Source organism: Ovis canadensis, chromosome 3 (assembly GCF_042477335.2).
Source record: "Ovis canadensis isolate MfBH-ARS-UI-01 breed Bighorn chromosome 3, ARS-UI_OviCan_v2, whole genome shotgun sequence".
Lineage (NCBI taxonomy): Eukaryota > Metazoa > Chordata > Mammalia > Artiodactyla > Bovidae > Ovis > Ovis canadensis.
Genome location: NC_091247.1, coordinates 117,275,070 through 117,292,399, shown reverse-complemented (window position 1 = coordinate 117,292,399; position 17,330 = coordinate 117,275,070).

The following is a 17,330-nucleotide window of genomic DNA, read 5'->3' as shown; positions in this document are numbered from 1 at the left end:
CTCCCCTGGAAATGTGAAAGTGCCTTGTCAGGATAAAGGGAACAGACACTGGGCAGGCATGGTAGTCATCCACTACTGCAGCCACCAGTTGGCCCACTGGACACTAGGTTATTGTCCACCTATGAACTGTTGACTGGGACTGTGGTAGGCTGAATAATAGCCCCCAACATGTCCACGGACTTCCCTGGTGGCTCATCAGTACAGAATCTGCTTGCGAACACAGGAGACGCAGCTTCCATCCCATTGTCGGGAAGGTCCCTTGGAGGAGGAAATGGCTTCCCACTCCAGTTTTCGTGCCTGGGAAATCCCATGGGCAGAGGGGCCTGGTGGGCTACATTTCAGGGGATCAGCTTAGCAGCTAAACAAGAACCACCATCAAGATGTTCATAACCTAATCCCTGACACATTTGAGTGTTGCCTTACATGACAGAGGGGAATTAAGGTTACAAAAGTAATTAAGGCTCTAACCTAAAATCAGTACATTGTCCTGGATTATTCGGGTATTTTGTAATTGTGCTTGTCCTTAGAAACAGAAGAGGGAGACAGGAGAGGACGTGAGAGGGCCTGCCTTGCCTATTCTAGCTTTGACAGTAGAAGGAAAGGACCACAGGCAAGGAGTATGGTGGCCTTTAGAAGCTGGAAAGATAAGGAAACGAATCCCATCAGAAACTTACAGACATGAATGGAGCCTTGCTGGCATCTTAATTTTAGCCTCATGAGACCCGTCAGACTTCTGACCCATAGAACTATAAGATAATAAATTTGGATTATTTTTGGCTACTATGTGATAATTTGTTACCATAGCAATAGGAAATAAATACAGAAGCCTTCTATGTGCTAGGCATTTCATTCTAGTTACTGAGAATATAACAATGAATAAAGATATGCTCCCCTTCCTTCAAGGAGAGAGAATCAAAAAACACTAATTTCAAACACTAAATTCAATTGACTTTTGAAAGTTTGGGGGGAGGAGGCGGGAGAAGTGATGATACCAAGGGCAGCAAAAATCTTTCCAAGAGGTGAGTAGCCCATGTAAAAGTCCAGAAGTGACAGAGAGTGCCACAAGTATTGAAAACTACAGGTTGCTCTGATTGAAAGGAAGGTAGAATTTGAGAGATGAGGATAAGATCAGAAAGGCCCTGGTAAATCTCACTGGGAGCTTAGCGTTTTCTACAGATAGCAATGGGACATCATGAAAGGGTAAGAAAGGGAAGGGACATGATCAGAGTCCATTCTAGAAGCAGTCTGTAGTTTCAGAGTAAAGGATATATATTAAAAGGGGCTAGGAAGGCCAATCAGGGGATTAACAGAGATCGCTCCTGCGTTCACTTCCTCTCAAGGCGAAGGACATTTCTATGGACAGGATGTCTGTGTCCCCCACCCCCCAAATTCATATGTTGAAACCTAGTCCCCCATGTGATTCTGCTTGAATTTGGTGACTTTGGGAAGTGATAAGGCCATGAGAGTAGAGTCTTCTTCATGAATGGGATTAGTGCCCTTAAAAAAAAGGTCCCAGGGAGATCCTTTGTCCCTCCTGCCTATGAGAGCACAGTGAGAAGACCCTCTGAACCAGGAAGCTGACTCTTACCAGATAAGAAACTGAATGTGCTGGTACCTTGCTGTTGGACTTCCCTGCTTTCAGAACTGTGAGAAATAAATGTCTGCTGTACATAAGCCACCCATCTATGACACTTTGTTACAGCAGCCCTAAGGGACCAAGACAAACACCATCCTATTCCCCAGAACTTGTGGAACATACACCCAAGTTCTGTTACACAGCAAAATGACAGGTTGTGTCCTATACCCAACGCAGCTAAGACCTGTCTGAAAACCGCTTCCTGGTCAGCAGGGCAGGGGCGGGCTCATGATACTCTAGAGGGAAAAGGTCATCCTTATGGTCATAAGTTAGTAATTCTCAAAGAGGTGATTTGAAAAGGGTATTGAGAGGTTACGTTATGAAAGGATTACAGTATGTATCCAGTAAATACTGAAGTGATGTTTTGTTGATTTAATTTTCTTTATTGAACTGCTGAAAAGCAGCACTATCTTATTACGGAAGGGCCAACTGTTCTCATTAATCTCTAGTGCCCAGAGCAGTGTCTATGATTGGTGCTCAAGCAATATTTATTTTTGTATGTGCCAGGCACTGTTGTAAGGACAAAGTCTTGCTGCTGCTGCTACTGCTAAGTCGCTTCAGTCGTTCCGACTCTGTGTGACCCCAGAGATGGCAGCCCACCAGGCTCCCCCGTCCCTGGGATTCTCCAGGCAAGAACACTGGAGTGGGTTGCCATTTCCTTCTCCAATGTATGAAAGTGAAAAGTGAAAGTGAAGTCTCTCAGTCGTGTCCGACTCCTAGCGACCCCACGGACTGCAGCCTACCAAGCTCCTCCGTCCATGGGATTTTCCAGGCAAGAGTACTGGAGTGAGTTGCCATTTACTTCTTACAACAGCCCTATTCAGACAGCTCAGCTATCCTAATTTCAAGGGTGAGAAAACAGGCTAAGAAATCTTAAGAGTCACACTGAGCTCTAACTACAGAGGCTATCATTTCATTCTGTTAGATTGTATTTGTGGGACCTGTGAGTTATCCAATGATAATATCCAGCAGATAATTGAAAGTAAAGGACTGAAGTTCAAGAGAAAAATCTAGCATACAGATGAACATTTCACAATAATTTGCATTTAAGTTGCAATTGAAGATAAAGTATTGGAATGACATAACTAGGTGGTAACTTTCAAACTTTTTGATGACAGTTAAAAATTGAATTTTCTGGGCAAGAATACATGGCTATGCAAGAGTGCATAGCCATTCCCTTCCCCAGGGGATCTTCCCAACCCAAGGATCATAACCCAGATCTCCTGCATCGCAGGCCGGTTCTTTACTGTCTGAGCCACGAGGGAATCCCCAACTACACACACACACTCTCACAGATGTATGTTTGTCTCCTGTAATAACACCTATCCTTATTCAGTGTGATACATTTCCTTATTTTTTATTTTCTTCAAAGCAATTTGACTTCATTTAAAATTGCTTCTTGCAATCCATTGAACTGATTACATAGTCTAATAGTACATTGTGCTCTACAGTTTGAAAACAACTGCCTATAGTAATTTACAGCAAAGAAGTCACCAGCTGATGACCAACTGATCACATCTGCCAAGGACATATGTTCTGTTTGGCTGGCTGTTTCTGGTAGGCAGATGTGTTAGTCTTGAGCAGAATTTTACTTTATTGTATTAATTTTTTAAAGTTATTTTTAAATTTTATATTGGAATATAGTTGATTAGCAATGTATTAATTCCAGTTGTACAGCAAAGTGATTCAATTACACATATACATATCTATTCTTTTTTAAATATTGGAGGTTTCATATAAAAATCTGGCTTTTGGATTCTTTTAAGAAATGAAAATATTTGCTAATAGTTGTTTTACCTATTGGCAGACATTGACTGAAGCCGAGAATAGCTGCTTCCTGGTTCCTTGTAGGCTTAGAGATTCTACTGACTCATTACCTCCCTGATGCTGAATTTCAGCTGCCATTTAAGATCATGCTTGTGATTTGTTTTTCTTATAAGAGAAAAGGTAGTTCTTTACAGTATCAAAAAGTAAGAGAGCATTATTTGTCTCAAACATGGCCTGTTGCATTTATTTATGTTCAGAGTCATGTACTCACTTGGGTTTGTGATCCTTAGTCCTACAGAGTGTCCAAGACATTGCACCAAGGATGGAAGCCTCGACAAGATCCACAAAAAAAGAAAGCGGACAAAGAGCCTTAGACACTGAACAGGAATAACCAGAGGATTTGGAGCAAATCCACAAGGATAGGATGTGAAGAATATTGGAGGTCAAGAGCATCCACTTTAGGCTGTAAGGTCTTTATGATGATAACGCCTCACTAAGTGGCTGGTGGGATCTTAGTTCCCCAACCAGGCATTGAACCCAGGCTCTTGGCGGTGAAAGCATGGAGTTCTAACCTCTATACCACCAGGGAGTTCCCTGTACAGTCTTTTTTAAGTCAAAGATACTTGTGGATTTAATCGGCAAAAAGTGCCAAAGAAGATTCTGCTCTCTTTATGTGATTCATCTCAGTATCTGATCCTCAGTGTCAGGAAGAAATGCAGAGGATTTCATAGAGAGGACCTGTCACAACTTGCCAGGATTTAGAGGATGAGGATACTGAATGCACTAGCCAGGGATTATGGTGATGGTGATGTTCTTTGAATTCAATAAAACAGTTTTCCACACACGTCTTGGTATTTAGAATAAGATTCATGAGAAAGACGCAGTAACGAGAGCCCCTTGTCTCAGCGTGGATTGGGAGTGAGCATGCTAGCACAACTCTTACCATCCGTGGGAGAGTCTCACATCATCTCCCGCTGATGAGGTCAAGGGCCTGGGGCGATTATAAGGTTGGAAGCGTGGTAAGCTCTGAGTTCATCCTAGTGGCTGCTCACCATCATGGCACATCATTGGGATGAACATATAAGATGAGCTGAAGTTCTAGGAATGGGGTTTTGAGATGATTTTAGGTCACATGAGGAAGTCATTTACAATCAGCATTAACTGTGGGTGGTAGTGGTTTAGTTGATAAACCACAGTGTGTGTCCAACTGTTGTGACCCGATGAACCATAGCCCTCCAGGCTCCTCTGTCCATGGGATTTCCCAGACAAAAACACTGGAGTGGGTTGCCATTTCCTTCTCCAGGGGATCTTCCTGACCCAGGGATTGAATTCAGATCTCCTGCATTGAAGATGGATTCTTTACCAACTGAGCCCCCAGGGAAGACTGAACTGAGGGTATCCCCTATAGTTCTTGGAATAATAGATCATTGAAAAAAATCAGAGGTTTTAAATTTCAGCTATATCATAAAACAATCAGAAATCCTTTGGAAATTAACTGGGTTTTGCATTAGACAATGTGAAGAAGGGAAGCAAATAAGTTCTGCTGTCATTTTCGCAAGAAGTACTACACTCTTACCCCCTAAACAAAAATAATTGTAAAAAGGATTTCTACCTTACCAATATCTTTTGTTTAATAGTAAGGAAGAAGGAGAAAGGAAAAGATAGAGGCTTCCCGCCTAAATGTCATTCTTGGAAGCAAAGGAGTGTTTGCTTTTCTTTTGTTCTTTCGAATCCCAGGGGAACAACGCAGGCTGGGGCTTCTCTTTGCCTTTTCATCTGCCTGGAAACAGCACACAAAGGCAAGGTTTTTCCATGCAGGGCAGAGACATTTGTGTTTTCTTTATTTCTATTCCCTGTTGAGCTGAGCCTTTTAAAAATCTGTCCACTCTGCTTCTTTTGTGTTGTAAGCACCGTGACTTGTGTTTGCTCTTTATGTATCACATTTTCCATGTTTTACCATGTTAGCAAGTTAAAATGAATGAATATTTTAAAGTGTCTACAAGTGGCGAATCTATATGCCTTTGATTAAGAATAGAGGCAGAACTGCTAAGATACTATAAGGGTAAACTTACCTAGAATTAATGCACGTAAAGTACTCCAGGTGTTATATAGCCAGCCATAGCATGAACTAATCACATTTTGAAAGCCTAAGCTTTTACAATGAATAAAATAATGTGAATGGTTATTAGATGTTATAAAGAGAATTTCATTCCCTGCAGAGATATTGTCAAGTATAAGACAAAATGGCCAATATAATTATAAGGCAAAAATGACTTATTGGTAGTTTTATTAGTCTAAGGAAGGTCAGTTTCTTACCCTAAACTCTTTAATCAAATAAATCCCTTCTCCCTTCAGAAGGGAGACCATGAGTTTAGCTGGCTTAGCTGAAACCTCTTCATACGAAGCATGAGGTCAAGAGAGAAGCAAGGGGCCCTTGTCAGGATCTCTAAGATCTGCTAGAGATCTAGGTAAGATGTTTGTGCTCAGCCAGGTGGCAGGAGAAAAAAGAACAAGAGAATAAGGGGCCAGGCATGTTTACAGGACATTGTTGTTGTTGTTAAGTCGTGTCTGACACTTTTTTGGCTCCGTGGACTGCAACTAGCCAGGCTGCTCTGTCCACAGGATTTCCCAGGCAAGAATACTGGAGTGGGTTGCCATTTCCTCCTCCAGGGCATCTTCCTGACCCAGCGATAGCTCCCGTGTCTCCATTGGCAGGTGGAATCTTTATCACTGAACCACCTTGGAAGCAGTCACAGGACATAGCAAGAGATAAATAAATGCTAGTTGCTGTGATTAGGATAGAAATGGTCTTCAATGAAAATAGAGTCCTGCTAATTATATAGTAATAATATTGATACTTTTCATGTATTGTGCATATCTTTTATTCTTTGAGGTATATATTGTCCTATGTGATCCTCAGAAAAACTTGGTGAGGCAATAATAGGAGGTTATTATAATTTTATTGATATTTTCATTCTTTCAAATCCTGGAAGATGATGCTGAGAAAGTGCTGCACTCAATATGCCATCAAGTTTGGAAAACTCAGCAATGTCCACAGGACTGGAAAAGGTCAGTTTTCATTCCAATCCCAAAGAAAGGCAATGCCAAAGAATGCTCAAACTACTGCACAATTGCACTCATCTCACACGCTAGTAAAGTAATGCTCAAAATTCTCCAAGCCAGGCTTCAGCAATACATGAACTGCGAACTTCCAGATGTTCAAGCTGGTTTTAGAAAAGGCAGAGGAACCAGAGATCAAATTGCCAACATCCTCTGGATCATGGAAAAAGCAAGAGAGTTCCAGAAAAACATCTATTTCTGCTTTATTGACTATGCCAAAGCCTTTGACTGTGTGGATCACAATAAACTGTGGAAAATTCTAGAGATGGGAATACCAGACCACCTGACCTGCCTCTTGAGAAACCTATATGGAGGTCAGGAAGCAACAGTTAGAACTGGACATGGAACAAGAGACTGGTTCCAAATAGGAAAAGGAGTATGTCAAGGCCTTATATTGTCACCCTGCTTATTTAACTTATTGAACTGTGGTGTTGGAGAAGACTCTTGAGAGTCCCTTGGACTGCAAGGAGATCCAACCAGTCCATTCTGAAGGAGATCAACCCTGGGATTTCTTTGGAAGGAATGATGCTGAAGCTGAAACTCCAGTACTTTGACTACCTCATGTGGAGAGTTGACTCGTTGGAAAAGACTCTGATGCTGGGAGGGATTGGGGGCAGGAGGAGAAGGGGACGACCGAGGATGAGATGGCTGGATGGCATCACGGACTCAATGGACATGAGTCTGAGTGAACTCTGGGAGATTGTGATGGACAGGGAGGCCTGGCGTGCTGAGATTCATGGGGTTGCAAAGAGTTGGACATGACTGAGCGACTGAACTGAACTGAGTACATCATGAGAAACGCTGGGCTGGAAGAAGCACAAGCTGGAATCAAGATTGCTGGGAGAAATATCAATAACCTCAGATATGCAGATGACACCACCCTTATGGCAGAAAGTGAAGAGGAACTAAAAAGCCTCTAGATGAAAGTGAAAGAGGAGAGTGTAAATGTTGGCTTAAACCTCAAAATTCAGAAAATGAAGATCATGGCATCTGGTCCCGTCACTTCATGAGAAATAGATGGGGAAACAGTGGAAACAGTGTCAGACTTTATTTTGGGGGGCTCCAAAATCACTGCAGGTGGTGATTGTAGCCATGAAATTAAAAGACGCTTACTCCTTGGAAGCAAAGTTATGACCAACCTAGATAGTATATTCAAAAGCAGAGACATTACTTTGCCAACAAAGGTCCATCTAGTCAAGGCTATGGTTTTTCCTGTGGTCATGTATGGATGTGAGAGTTGGACTGTGAAGAAAGCTGAGCGCCAAAGAATTGATGCTTTTGAACTGTGGTGTTGGAGAAGACTCTTGAGAGTCCCTTGGACTGCAAGGAAATCCAACCAGCCCATTCTAAAGGAGATCAGTCCTGGACGTTCTTTGGAAGGAATGATGCTAAAGCTGAAACTCCAATAGTTTGGCCACCTCATGTGAAGAGTTGACTCATTGGAAAAGACTCTGATGCTGGGAGGGATTGGAGGCAGGAAGAGAAGGGGATGACAGAGGATGAGATGGCTGGATGGCATCACCGACTCGATGTACATGAGTAAGAGTGAACTCCAGGAGTTGGTGATGGACAGGGAGGCCTGGTGTGCTGTGATTCATGGGGTCGCAAAGAGTCGGCCATGACTGAGCAACTGAAGTGAACTGAACTGAGAACTTTCAGAACAATGTGGAATAAAACAAATGACAGTTGGAAACCCTTGTATCATACTCTATCTCGAAAGGAAATTTCTAAAGTAATCACCATTAGGTAGATTTTGCTGTAAATTGTGTGCTTGTGTGTCTGTATAATTTATTTCAGTTTAAGAAATAAACTGTACTCCTAGTTTTTGAAGAGTTTTATAATAAATGGGTTTTGAGTTTTTAAAATGTTTTTCTTTCCCTGTCTTGCATACAGGGTCGTCATTGCCATCTTCCTAAATTCCATATATATGTGTTAGTATACTGTATTGGTGTTTTTCTTTCTGGCTTACTTCACTCTGTATAATCGGCTCCAGTTTCATCCATCTCATCAGAACTGATTCAAATGAATTCTTTTTAACGGCTGAGTAATATTCCATTGTGTATATGTACCACAGCTTTCTTATCCATTCATCTGCTGATGGACATCTAGGTTGTTTCCATGTCCTGGCTATTATAAATAGTGCTGCGATGAACATTGGGGTACATGTGTCTCTTTCAATTCTGGTTTCCTCGGTGTGTATGCCCAGCAGTGGGATTGCTAGGTCATAAGGTAGTTCTATTTGCAATTTTTTAAGGAATCTCCACACTGTTCTCCATAGTGGCTGTACTAGTTTGCATTCCCACCAACAGTGTAGGAGGGTTCCCTTTTCTCCACACCCTCTCCAGCATAGAGGGAGAGGGAGAGGGTGGGATGATTTGGGAGAATGACATTCTAACATGTATACTATCATGTGAATTGAATCGCCAGTCTATGTCTGACGCAGGATGCAGCATGCTTGGGGCTGGTGCATGGGGATGACCCAGAAAGATGTTATGGGGAGGGAGGTGGGAGGGGGGGTCATGTTTGGGACTGCATGTAAGAATTAAAGATTTTTAAAAAAATAAAAAACTAAAAAAAAAAAAATGTTTTTCTGTGGCTATTGAATTGAATTGCTTTATTTTTCTTATTCTGTTCATTGGGCATTATATTGGTTGACTTTAGAAATTTTTTCCAACATTTTAAACACACAGAGAAGTTGAAAAGTGTTACCATGAGCGACCAGTAACATTTCACTAACTTGCTTTATTAGATTCATCCATTGTCTATCCATCAGCCTATCTTATTTATTTATGAATTTCAAAGTAACTTTCAGATTCATAGACTTCTGTCTAAAGACTTTAGTTTACATATCAACAATTAGAATTTAATGCTTTTGGGTTTTTACATTTTTCTTTGGTTCAACATATAATAAAATGCACAAATATTAACTGTAAACTTTAATGAGCTTTGAAAAATGTATTCATCTGTGTAACACAAAGTCTTATCAAGATATAAAATGTTAACATAACCTCAAAAAGTTGCCTTATGTCCCTGAAGCAGCAATCTCTGACTTTATACTTCCAGAGAGAACTCTGTTCTGATTTTTTTTTTCTACAGTAGATTAATTTTAAACCTTCTAGGATTTCATATAAATGAAAGTCATATAGTATGTACTCTCTTGCCTAAGGCTTTTTTCTTCCAACATAACTTAAAATTTATACACACTATTGCTTGTATCAGTAGTTTTTATTGCTCAATAAATGATGAATATATGATGTTTATCCTTTCTCCTTTTGATAGTCACCTGAGCTGTTTCCAGTTTTGAGATGTTATGAATGCTGTTATAAATATTCTTTCGTGTCTTTATATAGATGGTACTTTTCATTTCTTTGGGGTAAATACTTAGGAATGGTATTGCTAGGTTGTAGCATAGGTATGTGTATTTTATGAGAACTGTTAGATAATTTTCAACGGTTACACCGTGTACATCCCCACTAACATAGCTGTTTCACATCTTCATTGACATTTGCTGTTCTCAGTTTTTAAAAAACTTTGCCATTCTGATGGCCGCATAATGAAACTTAATTGTGGGTTTAATTTGCATTTCTCTATTGAATAATTAAGTTAAAAGCTTTTTCATACATTTATTGACTACTTATATTATCTTGTTTTATGAATTGTCTGTCCAAATCCTTTGTCAACTTTTCTAATGGGGTTGTATGTTTTCCTGTTACTGAGACCACCTTTTGTGTATTCCAGATACTAGTTTAGCATATGTTATTTCCCAGTCCATAGGTCACTTCTTCATTTCTTAGTAATGTCTGCTGATAAGCAGAAGTGCTGGATACAATATAATTTACCAGTTTTATTTAGTTAATATTGCATTCTGTGGCTTACTTATTCTCCCATTTTCTTTTCTTCTAAAAGCCTTATGGTTTTAGGTTTTACCTTTAGGTTTATGATATGCCTCAAATTAATATTAGTGTATGGCATGAAGTAGGGAATACTGTTCAGTATTTTCTATATGGATTTTCGGTTCTAGCACTGTTTGGTGAAAAATGTTTCATCACCCAGTGAGTGTCTTTAACGTTTAGCGCAGTTACTGACATAGTTGGTTTTAGGTCTACCATTTTATTCTCTGTTTTCTGTATGTTGCCTCTGTTTTCTTTTCCTGCTTTCCTTGAGCTTAGTTGATAACTTTTAGGTTTCTGTTGGAATTTACTTATTGACTTCTGGGGTATACTTCTTTGCATTTATTTTATGGGTTGCTGTAGGAATTAAAATAGATATCCTTGGGACTTCCCTGGTGATCCAGCGGTTAAGAATCTGTCTTGCGATTCTGCAGGGGTGCAGGTTCGATCTCTGGTCAGGGCACTAGAATCCCACATGCCGTGGGGCAACAGAGATCCTGTATGCTACAACTAGGACCCATGCAGCCTGTATATATACATACACACACTCACACATCCTTAACTTTTCACAGCATACATATACAGTAAACATTATACCACTTCACATTACATAGCAGTTTTGTAATAGGGTATATTTCCATTTATCTCCACTTCACTCAATCCTTCATGTGATAGTTTTCATTTGTGCTACATGTATTGTTTTATCTTAACCTCATAAGACAGTGCTTAAATATGTATATTAAAGAAGTTAAAAGAAAAAAATGTTTTATATTTACTTACCTAATGGCTGATCAGTTACTACATTTTTTTCAAGTCTTCCTTTGTAAATATATTTTATAACATTACTTTTCTCTTTATTCTATTGTTCTACTTGTCTCTACAGTATCTTATGAATAACTGATGCCTCCTAACTAATCTTAACCTTTCCTCCAGACTGTGTTCTCAAATCTTCTCTTCCAAATATTGTAACGAGAAATGGGGTGGCAATGAGGAGTCCTTTGCTTTTCTTTGAGGTAGAGAATGATCGTCAACATGTAAAACCTAACTCAGTGAACTGCCTTCAAGTAGAGCCTCTCTTAGACAATTTTATATTCTATGCATTGCCTTGTACAAAGCCTTGCACAAAGCCTTGCACAAAGAAAACTCTCAATGAATATTTATTAGATTGTTGAATGAACAAAGAAACTCCTTTTTTTCCTTACCTACAGTGAAGGAGAACCTGTGTTATGGAAACAAAGTCATCACTGTGAAAACTTATAAGGACAACTGACAAGAAATGCAGTTATATTATTGCTTCTCAGTGAAAATAAACAAGTAACAGACAAATCTATTTCACTTTGTACATAAGATTAAAAAACTGACTATAGCCAATCAGGAGAATACTATTGGAAAGGGGATGAAAAGTTATAAGTCTTCCAGAAATCTGCCTATTGTATATCATATCTCATGTCATACCCTGTCATGTCATATTAATCCATCACAAGGCAGTTTAATTTCAGAATGAAGAAAGCCAGAAGTTGATTTTTTAAGGACATTAGATTATCACCTAGCCTTACTGTCACAAACATAGGGTCAGCTTATGAATAAAATAGTACCTGTTTTATTTTCTATAAGATGCAGACTGAGATGCCAGTCTTTTTTTGTTTGTTTGTTTCCTTTCCTTTTTAGTTTTTGTTTTCTCTTTTTGGAAGCAGGTACATTTTATGCTTGTTCAGCTCAAGAAAATGCTGAACTTTTAAGCTGAGAGGTGACTCCCTGAAATGATAAATAGGAGGGAGGCAGGACTCAGATGAACCCAGCAGCTGGATTTCTCAACTGTGACCTGCTAAGAAAGATGAGCTATGGGAAGCTAAAGGGAAAAGGAGGACAGTTTAATTAAAACTGGCTCAGGATGGAAACCTTAATGAATTGCAGTACAGGGGCAGAGCAGATCTTGAGACCCCCAAATCCTAAGGGGGAACAATCAACAATAAAGATGCAATTATCTGAACAGATTGCTCACCAAGATGCAACTTGTTTTTGATAGTGCCACGTGTTATTTCCCAGGGCAAAATGATTTGGCAGAGAAATAACCTGGACAGAGTGTACTAAAAATAGCTGCTTTATAATTACATTGCTGCTTTCTGTAAATCTGATAATGAGGTAATATCTGATCTGCAAAAATTAATCATGCATTCAGAGAGTTCTATATTAAATGTCACATGAATGAGATTTCCAACTCAATAGATACAATCTAGTCACAAAAACCTCTGGGAAACTGAGTTCAAACAACCAATTATGGATCAAAGAAACCGGATTTGCCTCCAAGTCTGCAGTGTCATCTCATTAGGTTGGAGATCTGTGAAAGCACAGTCCCAGGCTGCCCCGCAGTGTCCTGTACGGACCTGAGGGGCACTTGGAGGCCAAGTGATCTTTTGGGAGTCTTGTAGTTCAGTGTGTTAATGTTGTTGTGCATTAAATGCTCCTGGTTTAGTTAACTTTGCTTCTATAACAAATTGCCATAAACTTAGTATTATCACTACAAAAGTTTATTAGTTTACAATTTTGGAGGTCAGATGTTTAAAATGGGTCCACAGAGTGGCATTACTTCTGGGAGTGTTAGGGGAGAATCCGTTTTCTTGCCTTTTCCAGTCTTTAGGGGTCGTCTGCAAACCTTGACCTGTGGTCCCTTCCTCTGTCTGCAAAGCCAGTGGCAGAGTATCTTCTTTCGTAACCTCTGCTCCCATCCTCACATCTCTGACACTCCTGTCTCCCTTTTATAAAAACCCTTGTAACTACATTGGCCCCACCTAGATAATCGAGGCTCACCTTTGTAGCTCAAGATCCTGGACTTAATCACAACACAAGCTCTCTTTTATTAGGCAAGATATCATGTTCACAGATATCCGATTCACAGGTTCTGGAGACAGGATGTGAACATCTTTGAGGGACCAATATTGAGCCTTCTATGCCTCCTGAAAGGGCAACATGATTTGCAGAAAAAATTGGCGACCTCTGGCTACCAAGGACAGACTCGTACTATTTTCTACTTCCTTGATGTTGTAATAGCTACATCCATTAGGTTGTGTCAGCTCTGAGTCAAAGAAAAATTCTGCAGAGAGCTTCTATAAGGTAGGGGGTTTGTCTGTTTCAGGAAGTTTATCTTCCTGGCACTTCATAGTTTCTTGTCCTTTTCCTGTTTTCTTGCTCTGTCATCCTTAGGGGTGACATGAGCCTCAGGTATCCTCCCCGCTTTCCAGGCTGGGAGGAAGGCAGAAGGGGCAGCACTAATGGACTTCCACTTGTGTCCTCATCACGGGAACTGACTAGCAAGGCCCCCCCTTCCCGGGAGGCTGGGAAGATGAATTTTCACCATTTGATCTCCACATTGGAGGAAAGCAAGCATGAAGGGAGTTGAGTCAGCAACCTGAGTATTGTCTCTAATAACCAAGGGGAATTCCAAGCCTCTGTGTTCCTCCACCCCCACACCTAACCAATCAGTGACTGGATAAAACCAGCTGTCTTGTGTTATTTGAAATATGTTCCTCTGCTCACCCAGTTTTCCACCAGAGTCCCCAGTAGGCAACTAAAAATAAACAGTGTGTTTACACATGCACCCAGACCAAGTATGTTTCAATAAAGTTACTTAAACAGACCCAAACAATAGTTATGATTGTAGTTTTCTATGCAAATTAGCCAATTTTAAAAAATGTAAGTGATGGAATCAATATGTTATCTCAACGCTTTGTAAGAAGAGCCTCTTATATTTAAAAAAAAGAGAGAGAGAGAGAAGAAGAAGAAAAGCCTCTGTAGCTCCTTGCCACTTTTCACCTCTCCTTTTATCACAATGGTTGGAAATTCTGGGCAGCCGTTTTGTTCGACGTGTCCATGGCTCCTGTCCACAGTTGGGTCAAAAACTCCCCTTCTCCTCTCTGGAGACACCACTCTTTAGCCAGAGTTGATTCATTTAAGAATGCATAGCTGATGAAAACTAGTCATTTTTTTGCCCCCGAGTTTTAAAATTCGAAACGAGAGAGAGAGGATCAGTCTCCCCGTGGATGGCTGAATTATGACCTATGAATCAGCTTTTGGTCCCCATGTTCTATTTGTTGAAGGAGGAGCAGACACAGCTAGTCCTTGGAGGAAAACTGAAGCAGAAGAGCAGACAGAGCACAAAGCTGATTCTAGGTCACTCTCGGAGCCCAGCTACATTCTTGTGCTTTGTCTGGTTACTGGCCTTTGTTATTATGACAATATTAAGGTTAGCTCAAAGAAGTGTTCTGCTATTTGCAACCAGATGTAACTACATAAAATGTAGAGTTATTACTGGTCGGTGAAAAATTATGTCTGTAAAAGGACTACTTATGTTACAGCAAAAGAAATTACTTTGATTACTCGAAAGGCAGAATTATAACCACTGGACTGTAATTAATCAAATTGTGGTTTAATTTCTTCACTAAACTCCTAATACATCATCCAGTATAGCAAAATATGATAAAGTATTTGAAATGGCATTAGTAAAATTCAAACCATATGCATAAATTTTGAACAAGTACCATATACCAAAAAGGAAACTTGAAGTATTTTGCAGAAATGAAACAAGTGTTAATTTCATACTTTATTTCCCACTTCTGGGATAGACTTGAGGGGATTTCAGTGTAATACAAAAAAGATTTATTATTCTGAAAAGGTTCGGCTTGGGATTTGCTAAAATTGGAAATTAAGAAAGTGCCATATTTCTATTTCTCACAGGAATCCAGTTCTTAATATTTTAGATGAAAATAACTTTATCAATCTTACTTTTAATACTAACTTTAAGATGCTAAAATCTGTCAGTTAAGAAACTGATTACATTTCATTGAAAATATAACTGTAATATAAAGCACTGAAATATTGGTCTGCAATGGTGAGAGTGTACACTATATTACATATTATGTTGCTACTTCATAAAGTTTCTTCATAAAACTGCAAGCAGAGCTGTCTCAAACATCTTGTTAATGAGCCTTATTCTGCCTCCTCTGGGAATACAGATGGAGCTTTGCTTCCAGTCCTTCTGGAGGCAAATAAGGAAATGGGCCTGACTAGATTATACATCCAGATGAACGCTCATATGAAGAGAGTGTCATTTGTGCCATCTGTTCAGGCTGAGCTGGAGATGAAACATCAGGTGTCATGGGCGCAGTCCCTAGAGGACTGTCACCGAATGACCTTCCTTCCAGTGTGCCTGCAGCGTGTCCAGGCTGCTTCCGTTCCTTTTCTGCTGTGTTCAGGGTCCTGTCACCTGGCTCAGATTTCTCCATCACGACAGCTGATCAGCCCTTTCCCTGAGATGTGCCTCTCTGACACAGAGCTTTCTGAGCACACGTTCAGAATTTTGTCTTCTCAGGTGCCGCTTTACCCTCCCCTATCTGCTAACTGTAAATATTTTGAAGACATGTATCTTCAGCCACTTCTTCCTTAGTTCCTATATTTTCTCCCTGGAAGAACACATCTACTACTTCATATCCACTGACATCTTTGTGCAAATTCCCAAATCCCCTCTTGAATTTTGTTTCTATTCCTCTACACGCCAACTGGACAGTTGCAACTGGATTGGTCTTTCAAATTTAATTAATTGCAAACCTCACACATATTTGAACCCTCAAATATTTATCCTGATTTTGCAAGTGCTATTAATGGCACTGCTGAATTCAGTCTCCTGGGTTTTAAAAATGGAAGTGGCTTTTTATTTTGCCTTCTCTTTCCCTTCCCGTTTTTAAAAACTGGCAAGGTCTGCCTAGTCTTTTTTGGCAATTCAGTCCCCATTTGTTCCATCTTTTAATCCAGTTTTTACCACCATAATTTTGGCCATCATTAGCCTATGTTTAGACTAAGCGAGTTGTTGGGGGAGGTTCACTGCTGTCATGGAGGCTAAGGCTGATGGTTCACCTCGATTGCCATGGCTCTCAGTTCCATGATTCAGTCGGTGAAGATGCACCAAAGCTTTCTATTTCCAGGGAGTAAATCTCAGGAGACTTTGATCTTAACAAAATCCCATGTTTGCTGCTGCTGCTGCCAAGTTGCTTCAGTCGTGTCCGACTCTGTGCAACCCTACAGACGGCAGCCCACCAGGCTCCTCCGTCCATGGGATTTTCCAGGCAAGAGCACTGGAGTGGGTTGCCATTTCCTTCTCCAATGCATGAAAGTGAAAAGTGAAAGTGAAGCTGCTCAGTCGTGTCTGACTCTTAGCGACCCCATGGACTGCAGCCCACCAGGCTCCTCCCATGGGGTTTTCCAGGCAAGAGTACTGGAGGAGGGTGCCATCGCCTTCTCCCAATCCCATGTTTACTTTGTCCTAACATCTCAGAAGCCAGACTGAATGGTAAAACAACAGGAAGGATTTCTTGGTGTTGCTGGTGCCCTTCAAGGCACCCTCTGAATGAAGTCAATCTTGTTGCCAAGGTGGGAAGTCCAAGACACAACTTATAGTTAGGACTGGAAAAAGTCAGTCAGTTTATTCAAGAAGTGGTCCAGGTCATTTAAGTTGGGGCAAAATATTTGAATACTGTTTAGAAAAAAGCCCTATGGTGAAGTCAAGAGTAACATAAATCTAAATCACCTAATTGAATGCCTGGCAGATATTCTCAACCAGGATGGTTTTAACCTCCAGGAGGCATTTTTTTTTAATTGTGATGCTGGAATAGGGGAGAGGATAGATACTTGCTGCCAGAAATGTTAAATGTCCTTCAATACACAAGACAGACCCCGCAACAAAGAACTGCCCAGTCTACAACATCAAGAGTGCTAAGACTGAAAACTCTGCTCTAGGGAATAACATTTTGCAGCCTCCAGTTTTTAGGCTGACTCTGGACTTAGAGACCTATATATAGAAAACTATAAAACACTGATGAAAGAAATCAAAGAGGACACTAATAGATGGAGAAAATATACCATGTTCA